The sequence below is a fragment of the Centroberyx gerrardi genome, chromosome 3 (genome assembly GCF_048128805.1).
Source record: "Centroberyx gerrardi isolate f3 chromosome 3, fCenGer3.hap1.cur.20231027, whole genome shotgun sequence".
NCBI classification, from domain to species: domain Eukaryota; kingdom Metazoa; phylum Chordata; class Actinopteri; order Beryciformes; family Berycidae; genus Centroberyx; species Centroberyx gerrardi.
This window is the reverse complement of record NC_135999.1, coordinates 11,711,020-11,729,671: the sequence shown is the minus strand read 5'-3', so window position 1 is coordinate 11,729,671 and position 18,652 is coordinate 11,711,020. Positions and strand designations below refer to the sequence as shown.

Genomic DNA, 18,652 nt, shown 5'->3' with positions numbered 1-18,652 from the left:
ATACATTTCACAGATTCAGAATGTGTTGTTTCAAAATGTACAAAATTGCTCAAAATGTGTTTGCACATGCAGATGCCATTGATTCGAAATAAAATTGTTGCCTATATGTCTTGGACTTGCAAGTTGCCAAAAACACATAGGGAAAATACGTTGTCAATTGCAGTCAGAGGCCCTCTCTAACAATGCATGCTCTTACTGCATCTTTCAGAGACATACATCAGCTCTCCTGGTTAATGAAGCAGTAGAGCATCATCATCATCATCATCGTCACTGACAAAGACTGACAGCATACAGTTAACTACAGCAACCAGACATGAATAAACATTGCATGCCGCTGTTGCGATCATCTACGTGACCATGTGCAGCAGCATCCCCTCCCTAATGCTCGCATCACTCGCCTCGTACACGCTGTCCTCAAAACCACTAACGTTAATACGCGCATCGGTCTGTGTATGTTGAACCGACTGGGAGGAGGTGGGATCTAGTCGTCGTGGGCTACGTGCGAACCGTTCAGATTATCAACCATAACTCCCATCGCTGACAACGACTTGGAAATCACAAGAAAAGTCATTTTAGAGGAGCTTTTTCCCCCCGCAGTTCAGTGACCGCTGTCCCTCGCTTTTGTTTGTCGTCGGCCAGCGACAGCTCTCTCCGTTTCCCACTCGGACCCAGCAGCGAGATCCCCGTACCACCATCATTACAACATCACAAGCGGAGGCTGTGTGATGAAGTCGCTTTACAGGGGCTGGATCGCGTTGAGATAAGACTGTTTTTGTCCCCCGAATAGCCGTCCCTTTCGATTTGTATTGACTTGCTTTTTTTTTTTTTTTTTTTTTTTACACCTTGTGTGTCTGAAGATATACATACGGGAAGAATACTCTAAGGCTGAAGGAATCGCTGGTGAGTGGATGATCTTCCTCTAAGCCCCTCATACATTAACGTTTACGTTAACGGCTACGTTGGCTCTGCCGAATTTGGCAACACGCATTGATGCTGTGAATTTTCCAGTTCACAACCAAAGTCGCACAATCTTTTGTCTGCTAGTTTAGTCTGACATTCAATATATGACTCGCCAGACGATGCGCGACTATTTCGTGATAGAGTCAAGGCCATGCAATTAATATTTAATCTGGACCGTAGACTGAGTCAAGTTACGTTTGTCATTTCTAGCTAACTTAAGGTTAGCCGTTAACACTAACCGTAATGCTAGCAAGCGAGCCTACGCCCAGTTGTCTCCCGTCATGAGATAAGGCAAACTAGGCACTGATTAGAGATGCCAGTCTTGCTCTGTTATATAAGTTAAATCATTAAAGCTAATTCACTGCGTCCAGTGGAAAAGGCAACTCGACACCGGCACAATGATGACCCATTGCTATCACCATGACAATCATGCATTTTTCGCACCTTACCCCGTGTCAGTGCGTTACACTGGCCTGCACAAAAAGTGCAGCCATGATGGTGTAAAGTCACTTCATACTGTAATTATGCAGTGACTCAATGAATCACAGCCGGGCAGTGTCCCTTGCGTGGAAACGCATGGTTAGCTTGTTGGCTAACCCTAAACGCTAGCACGCCCTACTCGCAGTGTTTCCGTCAACATTGTCAGCATTGTGTCGGCCCATGAGTGAGCCATCTAATCCTGTCAGTGGAGTTACTCAGCAGTACAAGTCTGTGACTGTACTGTAAAACACCCAGGTTTTAGTGTGTACTGCATCCGCCTGCATACACACATATTTCTTTAGTAAAATATTTGGAAGTTGGGGTGGAAAGTGACACATTGTGTGCCTGTGCTAATGGTCTATACCAAAATAGCCTACAAGATGTGAGTAATATTGTACTGTAGCCTAGATGTTAATGCAAACTAGCTCAGTTTTCAGAGCCCACTTATCACACAGGCCTGTGAGCATGACAGCTGAACCATGCAGCCCCTATGTTGGCAGAAACCAAGTGTACCAAGTGTACACTTTACTGTACAGTGAGTGCTTACCCTGGGAGCAATTAAGAATCAGACTTGTTATTGTGTGCAATGTCCAAAGATGTCACTTATCCTTTAAGCATCTTTGCTATTGAGAGAACAAATAAGTATCTCGAATGGTATCTAATAGTATCTATTCTTCAATACTTTTGTCCTCCGAGAGGCTATACAGAAGCATCGTGCAGCCTCCCAGCGGCCGTGTTGGGAGACAACCATGTAATTCCTGCACAATTGCCTAGTTTGACTTTCTGCTGTCAACACTACAAACACCATGGTCAGCTTTTGTTGTGTGGTTAGCTGTTCCAATAAGTCTGGAAAAATGGTGAACAAGAATCATTTTATAGACAACCAAAAATTAAAGGACCTTCATTTTTTTTTTTTTTTCATTTTTTAGCCCACTTACTACACTGCACGCATACTTTACATTACTACCGGCCATTTTCCAAAGCATACCATACTTTTTTATATTTACCTCCGCCAAGGAGGTTATGTTTTCGGTGCCGTTTGTTTGTTTGTCTGTTAGCAGGATTACGGAAAAACTACTGGCCCGATTTTCATGAAACTTCGTGGAAGGGTGTAGCATGGGCCAAGGAAGAACCCATAAAATTTTGGAGCGGATCCGGATCCGACTCACGAACAAGCAATAATAGCACGAACCTTGGCGGAGGTCTGCGCTCTCCGAGTGCCCTTCTAGTTTTTAAATGCATTTTACTACCTCCAGGCAGCCATTGGTTTCCAGGCAGCCATTTCCTTGCGGTACAGAAATCATCTTGCAGAGACTTAAAACTTGCTTGAGATAGCTAATCCGTCACAGTGAACATCCTGCCCAAGTTTATTTTGTCCGTTACTTTATCGTTGTGTGGTAATTTAGCTGAATGCGCACATCGATTTGTCTGCAGGTCTTCTTGTGCGCTCACATGCTGATGGGAAGCTCTGACATCCAGGTTGCTAGTAATGTAGAGTATGCGTGCAGTGTAGTAAACGTGCTAAAACATGCAAAAACAACTACAACAACAAAAAAAAAATGATCAAGAAAAAGAAGCATCATGGATTTGTTGACACAGCTGTTGATTTAGGCTACCTAACATTACCTAGCCTAGCTAGCTAGTTAGTAAGGTAGGTAATTAAGTCTAGCGCATTAGCATAACATTTTTAAACTAATCAGATAACAGGTTATTATTTTAGAGAATGTACAAGGAAAACTGAAATGAATATCATAAAAAAGCTTGTATTGACACTTAACAGTCATGTTTTTCATGTGTTCATGTCAGTCATATCAGTGGGCCTCTGTGACGAGGTGCTGGTCTTCCACTAACTTGTCAGTGGTCTTCTAACATCACTTTTGCAACAGGTCCATAGATACCCTGGGGCATATGGGGGTCAACTGCATTTCTTGAGGCCCATTGTCACCAAATATAAAAACATACTGCTCTGATGAAAGGGCTTTCTCTATCGGATGATGATCTTAGCAGTGTACCCCTTGACCCTAAACACCTCCTTGCTAAACCTAAAAAGGAGATGTAATTGCTTTTGCTGCGTTAATCCCAATTACAGAATTTTCCTGTTAAGAGTAAAACGGTAAAGAACATCACTGAACATTTGTGAAGTAGCCTATAGTGAACCTTCTTTGGTCACTCATATTGAGGGCAGAGGTTAAATGGTCCAATAATAGATTACATAACCGATTATAGAAATAGTGTCTGACGATGTTGCCTCCAGCCCCTGTCTCAGCTAAATGAAGCTAAGGACATTAAAACTACAACTGGTACGATTAGTTGTAAAACCATAATAAACCAAAATATGTTTTGTTTAGAAATGGTCCAAGGCCCATAACCTACCTTTCATAGGTTAAACATGATTCAGCATGTAAACAGATGCATTTAAAAGTAAATACAATGCAGCTGGACTGGTTTTTCTAACAGCAAATCCATTTTGCTGAGGGCTGTTTTCATTTTTGTTAGTAACTTAAACTGCAACATAGCTTGATCTTAGGCCACAGCTTAACTCTTATCCCATCCTTTTGGCCAGAATAATGGAAACTGTGTTCGAGAAAAGGACGGCTTAAATAGTGCATCCTCATGTGTAACTTTAACAGCAGTTTTTTTCCCTCTCTTCAGTGAAGTTATGTAATTGCTAAGCAGATGTTTGAATGCCTTTAACATACATAACGCAGTCATAATGTACACTTGAACATGATCAAATAGGTTTCTGTCCAGCTCTAAATTTTGTGTAAACTCTAAATTGTGTGCATGACTATGACATATGTGCATGATTTGGTAATGTTGAAGACCCCCAAATGTGCATATCTGTTCTCCCTGTTCTCCGTTTCACTATTTGAGAAGTTCCAAAATCTGGCTAGCTGATTTTAGCTACTTCATTTGACAGATACAATGGGGTGGAGCAGTATACAGTGGCAGAGCAATAGAAATAGATGGTTCTGGACCTTGGCTGTGAACTAGTTGGCTACCATGAAAAAAAGTAGTTATTTAGAAGACATTTATCTTTTGTACAACATTTACCCAATATGAGTTCCTAGTCATGGGCGTTACCTGCCCCATGGAGTGTTTATTCAACACCAACATTCAACAAAGATAAAAATACTATCTCAGACAGTCTGCTTTAAATAGTATGCATCAGAAGCATGATCTTGAGACTATTGAAAGAAAAGTTAGTGACATATCTGCTGATTATTGGGACAGCCAGCATGAGTGGTTTACCACTGAAAACTAATGTTACACCAAGTTAAAGTGCTGCTTTAGGGAAGAAACAAATTGTGCAACACTGATGACAGTCCTCTCTGTAACATCCACTGTTACAACAAAACAAAACTGGAGAGCAATCTCTGTCAGTGAAGAACAGCTTTTGTATTTCTCAATTGATAATAGTTGATATTTTCTCACATCTGACCCAGAAGCAGATGTGTCATTTGTCTTGTGTCATTTTTGGTTAATGCACTGATCACTGAGTTGTTGCTTTTGGCCTCAGCCAAGCAAAAGGAACTTGCCCTATTTAAACTCTAATTTCTCATGTAGATTCAGTACAGTGGTGCATTAGTGTAGTTGTAAATAGATATATCAAATAGAGATAGTCTGTTTCCATTAGAAAATAATGTAAAAAATAGAACATTGTGTTTAGCCAAAGTTTGTGAACTTGACACCATTGTCTTTTCAGTTTGTGACATTACCATCTGAGTTAGACTAGTTGTTTATTCCCAACAGGTCAGTAATAGATAACCCCAGGCACTGATATGACTTGTATTGAGTTCGGGTTGTTTTCATGTTTCAGCTTGGCTTACTCACCCTCACATGACCACAGGTTTTATTTAGCAGCTATGACCCTGTTCTTTGCAGACCAAGGGTCCTGTTTCTCAAAAGTGGGTAGCTATGGCAGGACATTGCTTAACTCTACAAATCAGCTAACCACTGATTTGAAAAACCTAATTTACTAAGCATGAAGGCATTTCCTTTATCACTGAAATATGCTCTTTTTCAGTGATGTTCTACTAAAGAGTATGTTTTATACAATTGAAATGACCCATAGTTATTGATTGAAGGCATGTAGGTGTGTGGCTACTAGACAAACAGTACAACAGAGTGAATGAAAATAGGGTAGAAGAGAAAGCCACTGAAAAGTAAGACTGTCAAGTAGTGACAGTTGTTTTTGAAGTGATGGTGAGGACTGAAAGCAGAGAAAGCCTTCCACAAAAATGTGGCGCTGGATGAGTAGAAGACAAGAGAGCTATGAGACAGCTGCGCGTGTCAGTTCCTCTTGTTTGTGTCAGCTTGTGTTACTGTCCCAGTCCACTGAGAAATGAGGGAATCGAGGAGGAGGAGGAGGAGGAGAGGAGACTTGATGTAGGAATATAACTTTTCCAGATTGGGGTTTTAAGGGAGGGAGCGAGCAAAAGTGAGACCTTAGAAAAAGTCACAACAAACAGTTTAGGTGATGCTTTATTTTCCGGGTCTGGAATCCCCTAGTAATTTCCTAGAATGGAACTGTTAATTTCTTAAGTTTCCAGGAAAGAACCATGACATCATGTACTAGCCTAATTATAGGGGAAACAGAGGAGGAAAGAACCGAAATTATGTAGTAGTAATACAGAAAATGAAAGTGGTCAGTTGGGTGGAGTTGATAAGAATGTAAATTTCTAATAGAGTTTCCTGGAAAGAACTGAAAAATTATATTATATAACTATTTATTGGGAAACATAAGAGGCAGAAGTTGATTTTGGTAACCCAAGTCATTATTCATACAATTATATATAGGAAATTAGAGGAAGATGTTATTTTTGGTGTTTGTTGAATTATTTATCTTTAATTAATTTCTTTCATTTATAAATAGTTGGCAAATGTACTGGTTTATGTCACTTTAAATTACGGGTCTAATCTGTGGAAAGTAGAGAGAAACTAGAATTTATTTTTAGAACTAGAACCGGAAAATAAGCAGTACTATGTTTCAGTGAAGCTGTGTGTGTGTGAGTATGACGGGTCACCTACATGCAGCTGTGCTCCATCTCTGTAGCCATCAACTCAAAGTGCAGGGGAACAGCCTATTGGCCGGCCAGTTTACCAACTCTTTAGTGGCTCAGTGCTGACGAGGCTGCCAACGCTAAGCCAGGATGCCTGCTGGCAGGTTTGTGTTACACTCCACTGAAGCATGGCCTACAGGGTGTTTTGCCCAATGGTCAGCATGTCAGCGGAACAGGCAACAATTATTTATGTCTGTCTTCCTATGAGGTTATAAAAGACAATTCAACAAACACCAAAAATAACTAAGGCTTATAGATTTATAAAATTCAAATTTATATATTATATTAGTGGATAGCCAAGGTAAGGGGAGGTGAACATTTAGGTTTACTGAATCCTACAAGGCAATGGTGAAAGGGTAACTGTGGTAGAGGTGAACAGAGATGATGCTGGAGGAGGCAGGACACAGAGGTATTCTTTAGCCACTTCCATATTTACTTGAAGATTTGGTACCATGTGCACTACAGTAAAACAAGAAAATAGAAGTAGATTATACAAACTTGGCAATAAACAAATTAATCAGTGCACAGTCAGAATAAATCAGCAATTAATAAACAGTTGTGATAAATAATAGGCTAAATAAAATCCAAAAATATTCTCCAAATTCATCATTCCAAGACTCACCTCTACATAATTCCCATGTGTCATTAATAAAACAAATCCAGCCATAAATGAAATCTTTGTTCTTCTGCATGATTCATTACTGTTGTCAATAGGCCTTTCTGTGGCTGGTGTGGGTTAAAGCGCAGAGCGATTGCGCAATTCCTCGTTGAGTCGCTGGGAATCCAAACCCAGGCTGTCCCGTATCAGTGCAAGCAATAATCATAACGATAACACAGAAACCATAAATTTCTCACTCACGTTTAGATGTCAGTCACACGCCCAACTGGGTCAATCTTGTGGGAAAGTTGAGCTGCAAACACATAGCCTGCTTACTCTGGGAAACTGGCCCTGTGTTTGAAACCAGTACCTACTGCATACTGTACACACTGATTCAGTATACTATTACCAGCAGACCGCTGAGACTATACTGAAACAGCACATCACATGACCAGGCCATGCTATAAAACATAACAAATAATTTTTTTTCCCACTTTTATCCAATAATATAATACATACATTAGAATTGTATAAATTATTCATAAATCCATAGTTATTTTTGGCTACATTTTATATGTATTAACATTTAATAAATTTGGCATGCCATTGCTATCAACTCATGAAACATTATCTCCACCAAGGAGGTAATGTTTTCACCCACGTCTGTGTGTTTGTCCGTCTGTCCGTCTTTTAGCAGGACATCTCAAAAAGTTGGGCACGGATTTGCACAAAACTTGGTATGAAGGTTGGTTATGAGCCACGGAAGAACTCGTTAACTTTTCATGTCGATTGGCCAAAAGGGGCGTGGTGGTGGGCGTGGTCTTACACAAAAAGGTGCATTTTTGTGCATTTCAGAACAGATTCACATAATCTGCATGTCGGCAGAGGCCACTGCTTGAGATATGCATGAATTTTAAATTTGTCTCATAAATAAATATTCGGCTAATAATTTGTGCCTAACTAACTAGCCAGCCAAGTTGCTAGCTGACTCCCATTATGTTATTAGATCAGTGGTCAGTTGGTAGTGCTGTTATAGATGTCATCAGGAATTAGGCTATTCCTTACAGTCAAACTCTGTCACATGTTTAACTAACTTTACTCTCCTGTGACACATGAGACTTAAATGTTACAAACTGTCAAATCGCTTCATGTCTCTAATATATTTACAAAAAATATGCTTCATGAAAAGACTGCATTGCATGATCAGATGAATCCTCTAATCTGATTAAATTAATCCTTTAATCACTTTAATCCATTTACATAGATTTGATCGATAAAACATAACAATTAATTAGTAGTATGAAAAATGATCAGTTAAGCCCTGTCCCTTCCTTCGGGCTGGGAGGGAGGTGCAGTGGGAAGTGGGGAGATCCTTTCAGGCCGACTGGACGGTCAGAAAGCTGATGAGGTCACGTTGTCCTCACTCGCTCCCTGGATGAAAGAAGCAAACATGTAAGCCATTGTTGGTGTAAGGCGTTAATGTTAAACACCTAACTGTACATCTTAGTTATTCTGAAGTAGGGATGCACCGATACCGATACTGGTATCGGTATCAGTGCCGATACCAGGCTAAAATGGAAAATCGGTATCGGAGATTTTACCCAAGACTAAAATCTGATACCGAAAGCCATGAGTAACATGTAAGAAATAAAAGCAAACTGTCTTGATTTTATGCATTTGTGGCACATAGAAGCCTGTATTTCTCAAACAGTGGGAAAAACAAGGATTTTATCTCAATAATTTTGTCCATTGACCCCAAACTAAGGAAGTAAGCCTGCACTGTTCAGTAAAAGTAATGGATCGGATCGGTACTCAGTATCGGCCGATACTTAAACTTTCATACTCGTAATCGGTATCGGCATTGAAAAAGTGGCATCGGTGCATCCCTATTCTGAAGTATTTGTTTGTGACCTTTGACGTCAGACTACTACCAGCATCAGCCACTTTCTGTCCACCACTGGAAGTGACACACAGCCACTGAGGTTAAGCAGCAGCGATGCATTGTGGGGTATCTCAGTAACATCGGGCAGCATACTCAGAAATTCTTGCAAATGTAGTATATATCCGGGCACTTTTCACGTACACAAAATGCAGTGGAAACACACTACATACTCATTTTAATGCTGATTGTCTGTATTATCACATGCATGCAACCTATAGTGTGTAATCTGGATTAGACTCATAAAGACAATGCTGAGCAATAACTGAATTTTGGACTAAAACTGATTCATTCATCATACCAACGTATTTTCAACGTTATCAGCAGAAATAATATTCTTTTGGTCCTATCGACTGCTACTCCTAGTCCTTTTTTGTGTAGTTGTCATGCATGAAGTGCAGAATTGGACAAAAGTTTGCATGAGGTCCAAAGAGACTGCCGCATGTGAAGGAGGTTAAATGTCTGCATACGGTTGATAATTTACTCCTGGAAGGGAATGAGAGCGTCTGGACCGCTTCAGTGTGCATGCACAAAACACTTTCTTCCCTGCTTTGGCAACAAAACAGATTGGTTGTGTGCATGTGCAGAGCCTGTTCATTATTGCCTGCAAAGAGCTAGTCCAGTTAACCAAAACGCCCAAGAGAACAAATAAAATATCTTGAATGGCCATGAGGGTAAGATTGCAGCCCCGCACAGCCAGAGGTGTAGGCATACAGTATATGTACCTTGTACTATCAATACAAATTATTACAAAAACAAACAAGAAAATGTGAGGGCAAAAGCTCAAAATTCATCCTCAAATAGCTGTAAAACTGTTGTGTTTTACACATGATTTTAACTGGAAAAGTCTAGCCATTATTTTGCCATTGATTAATCTGTTGATTATTTTATCATTTAATCAATCAATCAGTCATCAATTTTGAATACAAACTTTTGTCTTTTTCACAAAATATGGTCACAATAATGATATTGTCCTTATTTGTTTTACAAGATTTTGGCAGTATTTGCAATCTAGTTGTTCGATGAGGTGTACCTGTGATGCCTACAATAAATAAATATTACATGCAGTGATGATCACAATAGATAAAATTACAATAAATAAACATGGAAAATAGGCTTTAATGTTCAACATACAGTTCATGTACATTATAATAACTTACATTTATTACAAAAGACCAATGCCTATAGTGAATAAACATTATAATAAACATTGAACTGGAAAATAAGCTTTTCAATTAACAATACATTTCATATACAAAAAATATTCATGGTAATATGTACACTTGAAAGTTTAATATATACTCTTCTGTTGGATGGCAGTGGCACATGGTGATACCATGCAGGTGGAAGCCCAATAATTGGATTTCTATCAGCAGATGACATTAGGTTAACCTTGCCAGCTTCTCTCAAGTCCCATGCCTCCCACATTTCCATAACTGGAGTTATAGTTACAGCGACCTACTTATTTCACATCTTGGCATCTGGAAAAACAAGCTTTTTGCAATGCATATTTCAGGGCCTGAAGTGGAAGCACTGTTGGTTTCTTCCAGAACTGATGAGGTGTCTGATTATGACTGTCACTGTCCTCTCCCCTCCCAGCAAATAACATCATGAAACCCTGTGCGTTGTCCCTCAGTTGAAGGAGTTTTTCTAAGGTTTCTCTGCCCCTTAGTGACAGCTGTAGGCTAGGCCTGAACTTAGTATGTTTTGTGACTAATCTGTGTTTCCTCCTCCTGTCTGAGCTGAAAACACAGATTAGCTAGCCACTGTTTTCACAAAACACAGTGACTGGGAGCAATTATATTTTGGCTGATTCTTCCTTAGATTTAAGAATTGGCAACCCCCCCTCCCCCACACCCTGATTGCATAAAACCTGGACTATAAGCTCAATGAACCATCATCAGATGAATGTGGGCGTTACTCTTATGACAGCCAGCACATTTTGAAGAGCCCCTTGCTCTGCCTCTGAGGCCCCGAGGGTTGTTGTTGCCCTTTGGCATATTAAGTTTCAGATGTGCAAACCTAATGGCCGGCCATGGCTGCTAGTGGAAATTTCCACTTCACATTCAGACAGCAGCCTTTGAATGTGGTGTGGTGGGCTCACCATAAGTAAACTGCGTAACAGGGCTTGGGTTTGGGGTTATTGTTAAAGACAATCGGACATTTTACCAGGAAAAAGAGAAAATGTAAATAAGAAAACCATACAGGCAAGTGATACATAACTAGTTTAGCTTGGGGGGAGACAGTTTTGGAAACTGACAGGGCAGAGGAGCAGTAGATACTGTTGCCTATTTCGGTAAAGCATTTGGGTGCTTCTTCCATTGCTGCCAGGATTGTCTATGCCAATATCTAATGACAATAAAGCTCAATAGCTGATGGAGACATTGTTTTGTCTGTGTGATTTGTATGAAACATAATCTCTGGTTAAAAGGTCATCATTTGTCCATGCGATTTATCTACTAATAGCGCAGCCGCTATTGATTATGCGTGGGGTCTAGAGGAGGTCTAGGGATGTGGGGGAGGGGTCTCTTCAGTGTGTTTGGGTGTCATGTTCACAGGCTATGGACCTTTAGAAATATCTGCACAGATAGAATTTGCACTGCGACTCTACAGATTTTTATGCCAGGTAGCGGTAACTAAAAGAAACACTAAAGTAAATTTCTCCTGGTGGTTCTGTACTGGTGAGAGCCAAGAGGTGGAAGGATAGAGGGTGAGTCTTAATGTTGGTGTTTCTATTTCTGTCCGCTTTTTACCAAGCCTTGTACATTGTAGTCAGTCTCATCTTGTTGAGTAGAACTTTCCATAGGTTTATTCTTTTTTCCACCGTCCTTTTAGCCACTGTTTGATATTAGGCCAGGTTACTCCTGCCTGAGTCCTGCCAAGGCAATGGAAGATTACTGGAATTACACAGAGGAGCTGTTCTTTCTTGGGGTTCACTTGGCTTTGGGTTTTGTGGGACGGGCTTGGAGGCAACTCCAGTTTGAGCTTCAGTGTCGATACTGAAGCCATGTCAGTTGGATTCCTTGCCAGCGGGCTCTCAGACTTCAGAGAAAAGCCAAACAGCTGAGCATTCAAGAATAATCCACAGCGCTGAATTTCATCCCTTACATCACAGATATATGATGAATTATGTAATTTGTGAACAACATGGCTGCGCAAGGAGAAACAGAGGGTTATTTGGTCAGAGATGTTTTAAGAAGGATCTTAGATTGTCCATTGAAAGCACTGTGAAGTTTGTCTCATGGTTTGTCATGTGTATGCTGTTACTAGCTAACTATGGTAGTATTTTGTTTAAAGATGCTTATCAGAATGCACCGAAATTATCCTCCTTATTGTATTAAACATTTTATCAGCATGTAGGCTACACTAGCGGCATTAAAAAGGTCTTAAAAAGTATGTTTTTACTCAAAATATGATATCAAACCGTGAATCCAATATCTTGTATCTCACTGAATCGTGAGCTGAATGTATCGTTACATCCCTATCAGTCTGTCTGTTGCCTTTGACATGGCATTGTTATCTAGATAAGTGATGATGACTCAGAGGCATAATGCTGAAGACCCTGGGAGAATAGTGTTTGTGGGTGTAGTGTGGATTATCGTAACACATGGAAGGAAAATTAAATGAGCATACATCGACACATGTTCTCCTGACATGGTATTCAATCAATGGACAAATAGTGAAACTATCAATAACCAACACATGGAGCAAAGAGGAATAATATTGACCTTACCTTTGCTTCACTTTGTCAGGGAGTGATGTTATCCATGTCAGGAGAAGCTTGTAAAATGGATGTTATTCAATGGAGGTTTCACTGGAAATGAAAAGCTTACTGTCATTCTCATTTCTTCCCTCCCACACTAAACAGAACCTGCCTTGTATGTTTGAGTTTGTTGCTCAAACACAGGTAGGGCCAGGGCCTATATTAAGGTTCCACTTCTTAAAGTGAACCCAAGATATAAGGGAGTTCAGTTCATGTGTAGCATGGGTGTTTTTCATGTGTAAAAGTGTGCTCTGATGCACTGACTGAATCGTGTTTTTCAAACAGCCTCTCAGTCTTGAAGTGCTCAGTAACTCAGTAACTGTTAGGTATTTGTACACTAATCAATCACAGAAGAGCGTTCATCTGGTTGGTTTGTGAATAGTCGTCTGGAGAAGGGTCATTTTGTAGGCTGCTTGGCAATGGCTAAGAGGTCCTTCAGTGTGTGTGTGTGTGTGTGTGATTGTACGTGTGTGTGTGCATATGTGTGTGCGTTCTTAAATTTGTTCGGATGTTTGCATAAAGTAGCCAATGCTTGACTTCCTTTATTCAGGATATCAAGTGGAAACACTTTGCTTCATTTACTTAACAATTCCCTGGTGATAAGTGCATTTATCAGTGATAGCTAGGGGTGTAACGGTACACAAAAATCACGGTTCGGTACGTACCTCGGTTTTGAAGTCACGGTTCGGTTCATTTTCGGTACAGTAAGGGGAAAAAATGCAAAACATAAAATTGCTTGTCGTTTATTATGAACTTTTGTAAACATCAACAGTTTATAATTTTTTTTTATAAAATTTTAAATGAAACAAAAAATAAAATATATAAAAATAAAATAGAATAAAAAATAGAATACTGCTGCAAACTACTACTAATAAGTTCTCCAATAAATAAAATATTCTCAAATAAATTAAACAAAATATAAAATATAATAAGAAATATATAAAATATAATAAAAAATATAAATAACTATAATAATCTTTTCTTTTTTTAGGAAATGAACTTTTCCACATTGACTAAAGTGCAGCATTTGTTATTGCTTTGGCCCGATCTGAATTACCAGCGAAAGGCTGTTTAAATGACGAAGGGAGCAGCGTTTGCACTACGCTCGTTTTTTTCCTTGCAGCAATGATATTCACATTCGCGTGGTGCCGTTTCAAATGAGTTATCAAGTTTTGACGTGTTGCCAGAAACATACCCGATCACTACTGAACAAAGGAGACCTTAACGGTAAGGGAGGGTCTTCAAGCTCTGGCTTATCGTTTGCATTGGCCATGACGTTCGCTAGCCAGAGGTTAGGCTAGGCTAGGCTAGGCGTGCTGTCTGTGTAGTGCGCTCAAAGTGCGAGGCGGAGACTAAACAAACGTCCGGTCCGCCACTTAATATGTTCGTGTGGGAACTCTGATTTGAAGTATGTTCCGCACGCAAAACAAGCCTACTAAGATTGCATTCGGTACACATCTGCACCGTACCGAAAGTCCTGTACCGAAACGGTCCGGTACGAATACGTGTACCGTTACACCCCTAGTGATAGCACAGGCAGAATTTTTTAGGGGGGAATATTTTGCCCTTTATATTATTTTGGTCTAGTTTGTACTAATAGTTGTATACCTGATCTTGCAACAGTTGGAACAAATGCGTATTAGAATAAACTTCTAACCATTGTTTGGACCTGCAACACTGCAAGTTAACTAAACAAGCTTCACAATTAAGGCAGAAAGCAAGCATTTTCCATGTACCTAAAAATAATTTTACTCTCTTATAAATATCTCAGGACACACAGGTGTATTTTGGGGGAAACCTCAACCACGATAAGTATGAGGTCTGAATACCGATGAGCATAGTTTTGTATTAAATTCCTGCTACAATGACACAACTCAACTCTGAATAGCAGCCTCTGTGTACAGGAGGAGCAGGTAGACTGAATATTGGATGATGACTAAGATAGGCGTTAGAGAAATAATTGAAGAATGTGCGCTAATGGCAGAAATATGCCATGCCTGTAATGATTAAATATTTACCAGAATCATGATATAATAATTGCTTTTTCTTTCTTAATGGAGAAAGAAATGTGTCAATAAAACTTAAAACATAGAATGAAGGATTTAACTAATGCTTGTAAGACAGCTGCCTCGCCCCAATCAAAACTTCCATGTGGAGCAGACTCTGCACACAAATATTGAGATGCAGCTTCCACAAATAGTGTCAAGGAACACTGTTATTTATTCTCAACACTAGAGTAATCACCCGTAGTTAATGCACATCCTCTGATTAGCGACTGTTGTTAAAAGCTCTAATCCGCTTTAATTATTTGGCCAAAGTGATGAATCGGTCAACCTCTATTGCTTTGCTATCATTTGAATATCACATTCTTCTTCTTCTTCTTCTTCTTCTTCTTCTCTTTCTCCTTCTTCTGATTATTATTATTATTATTATTCTTGTCACACAATGCAAGTAGAGAGTGGAATCCATACTGTCCTGGTCCTTGAGACTGAACTTGTGAGGACAATATCAACAAATTGGACTGTGGCAGCTAGAAATTGTTGTCGCTCATATCCTACTTATCTCCACTTTTGTCTTTTCTTTCATTTCTCAGCTAGGGCAAGAAAACTGTTAGGATTTTGTTTATATCACAAGACAGGAAATAGTCCACAATGACTGTGTGAAGAGTGATTTGCTCACACTCATTTCTCAGGAATGCGATGTTGTGCTGCACATGGCCTTGTTGCTGGTTGTGTAATAGGGTGAGGTTATGTGAAAATGTGAATTTGAGAGAGGCAGATTGTGGGAGGAATGGTGGGATGAGCAGGGCAGAAATAAGTCACATCTGCCATTGGGTGCGGCCTTTTCCAAATTTGTCGCCAGTATTTCTAGTCTTTCCAAATTTGTTGCCAGTATTTCTAGTCTTTCCAAATTTGTTGCCAGTATTTCTAGTCTTTCCAAATCTGTTGCCAGTATTGGCAATTCATCGCATCCTCTGAGTGCTCTGTTTTGCTTCTTGTAGGAATATCCTGTATGTGAAGTGTTTCTGCATAACAAATAACCTTTATACTATGTATACATTGATATGTAGCCTACATTAAAATACATTAAAAGCTCTTCCAGTGTTATACAATAAAGCTTGTGACCCCCCTTTAGCTCTGTCAACGTTGCTTCACTGTACATTCGCATTTCTATCCCCTCTAGTCTTGTCTCCAGTCAAGCGTGCCATGTTGGCTTGTTGGGTCCTGAGTGGGCCCTTCAGTTTTAAAAGGGAAAGAGACAGGAAGGTATTTTTAGATGCACAGGAAGCCATTTACGACCAGGAGGCATCGAAGAGGGAGTTCAGGAATAAGTGCTAGGTCTAGCCTATAGTTCATTGTGAATGTCACTGAGCTTGCTTGCCTTTTCTTGAAATCAGACTGGGAGATTAGAGTTTCCATGACATTAGCCAAATTATTTAATTGCAATTACAATGATTAGTGATCACTATAGTCATCAGTAATGCAATAGTAACTAGGAGGGAGATTGAAATGGCAGACAGGGAGCATTTGGGAGTCATACTGGTCATTGTCCAACTGGCTGAATTAGCAGTTCTCATTGGTGTAGCCTGTAGGCTCCTTTTGTAGTAGAAACGTGTCTGACTGTGTGACACCCCAAATGCATTTTTGTAGTATGCAGGTTGTTTACTGCGAAGGGGTAAGATTTCTAGATGACTGGGTGTACCCAACACCCTCTAGCTCAGCGAATCTTGATACTTGCCGTAGGGCTGTTGCATGGAAGGAGGGGGACAGGCTCATGGGGCAGAGCAGAGCAGATTGACTGAGTCACCCCAACAGAGACATTTTAAATCCTCTGGTCTCCAACCTAACTCACCCAACTTTGAATGCAGCAACTGCTTCTTTGGCTATCTTATAGTTCGTCGACTGGAACCTTACCTGATCATCCTGTCAGTGCTTATCTCATTATTGATCGTTGTTGCTCTAGGCATGACTATTACCTACTGCATAAAATGGCCCTGTAACCCTCTAGCTTTAGCTATTTTAGTTTAAGTGAGAAGTTTAAGGTATGTCTGATCAAGTGGACGTTAAGCTGGGGAAGCTCTGCCCACACTTGACACTTAGTGAAGAGTGAAGCTGAGGTGTGGGTTTGGTTAAGGGGAGGTACCGTGGGTATCTCCAGTCAGACTGAAACTAACTGTCATTTATTGTGGTTGCAGGGGTTTACCACAGAATTTCTGCTTTACAGTGCCTATGCCTTGGGATAGTTTGATGTAGTAAACATTCATTGCCACAAACATGAGAAAACCTTTACTGACTATGTGATGTCTCCAATTCTCAGGCCCATAGAAAATGAGTTATTAAGACAGAAATGGTGAATGACTGGGCATCCTGGTGGATCAGTGGGCTAAGGTGCATGACATGTACCAGGGACTTCCTGGGTTCAAATCCAGCCTGGGATCCTTGTCGCATGTCATCCCCCTGTCTCTCTCCACTGCGGACTGTCAGATAAAGGCAAACTGCCCAAAAACTAATCTTAAGAAATGACTACAGATGGTATGTGGGAGGGTTGTCTGGGTATAAAGTACTTGTTCTTGTTTGGAACTAAGCTATGAAGCTTTTTTGGATATAATTGTCCGAACAGATATTGTATTCTTCCACCGTACCTGTCTCCAGTTCTCCAAAATATCCATGATTACAAATGCTGATAGGACTGTCCTAGACGATGATAAATTCATTGTTAAACAAAAAAAAAAAACATACCAGAAATTGAGTGGTATTCCCTTTTTAAAGCAGTACTATGTGAAATTTTTTGGCTGTATTGTGTTATTTGGTGTACAGGGACTATGTCCATTTGAGAATTTGAGTAAATGGCCATTGACGATTTATAAAGTAGACAAACTGCTGCTTAATCACCTAAATGAAAAAAATATATTAGAAATGACATTCAGAAGCAAGTTTTTTTTTTCTCGTGTAGCCTAAATATTCAGAGTCCTATAGAGGCCTCTCGTCATATTTACCTACATTAGACTATGTAGAACGGAATGTCAGAATGTGTTGGATTCATATTTCCCCTGAGGAGTGTGTGTGTGCGTGTGTGTGAGCTATGTGGTTCCAGCATGTTTGTGTGCTCAGAAAGGCAGGGAGAGGTTGTCGTGGTGGTGTTTTGGTAGTTAGAGAGAGAGAGATAAACAGGGGTTGAGCTTGGCATAGAGCCTTTATGAATGGGCAGAGCAGGGCTTTTTGACGGATAAGCAATGTTGTTTTTACTACCGTAGCCTGTGGTATAGATCTATACAGTGGTTTCTGCTGTGCAGCATGAAGGCACCACTTGGGTAAGTTTGTTTGTGTGTGCATGTGTCTGTTTTTGTGTGTGTGAGGGAGTGACCGTGTATCTGCATGTCCTGTGGAAGTATTAGGGTGATGCCAAGTATTGCTCGGCCAAGCCAGCAGACACAAGGCTACAGGTCACAGGACTGCACACACAGGGTTTTGTCGTTTCTTTTTGACCCGTGCACAGTCCTGTTCTGCTCATAGACGTTTATCTCAGACATAAATCAAACTGACTCCAAAACCAACGACAAAAATTAGCATGGTTCTGGAGTCAGTTTGATTTACGTCTGGGATTAACGTAAGCAATAAATTAGCAGAACAGGACTGTGCATGGGTCAAAGAGAAACTACAAAAGCTCTTGGTGTTGTGTATGAATGAGTGGGTTTGTATGGGGAGGGTTCTGAAAAGAGCACAGCAGTTATTCTTGCTTTCTCCTCTTTTCTGGATAGACTCGGGCATGTCTAGTCATGTCCCTTTAGTCTATCGAGAGGGAGGAGTTGACTGATACACTCCTACACTCTGGAATTGTTGTGTTTTGGC

General features: G+C 40.2%; 1 protein-coding gene across 1 annotated transcript in view; it reads left to right on the top strand.

The window, feature by feature from the left end:
• The first annotated feature begins 572 nt into the window (after nucleotides 1-572).
• The window catches only part of rnf24 (ring finger protein 24), a 42,322-nt gene continuing 24,242 nt past the window's right edge, over nucleotides 573-18,652 (top strand). Inside the window, exon 1 of the mRNA XM_071912967.2 lies at nucleotides 573-900. The gene's annotated coding sequence lies outside the window, so the exon portion shown is untranslated. The remainder of the gene's footprint in view (nucleotides 901-18,652) is intronic.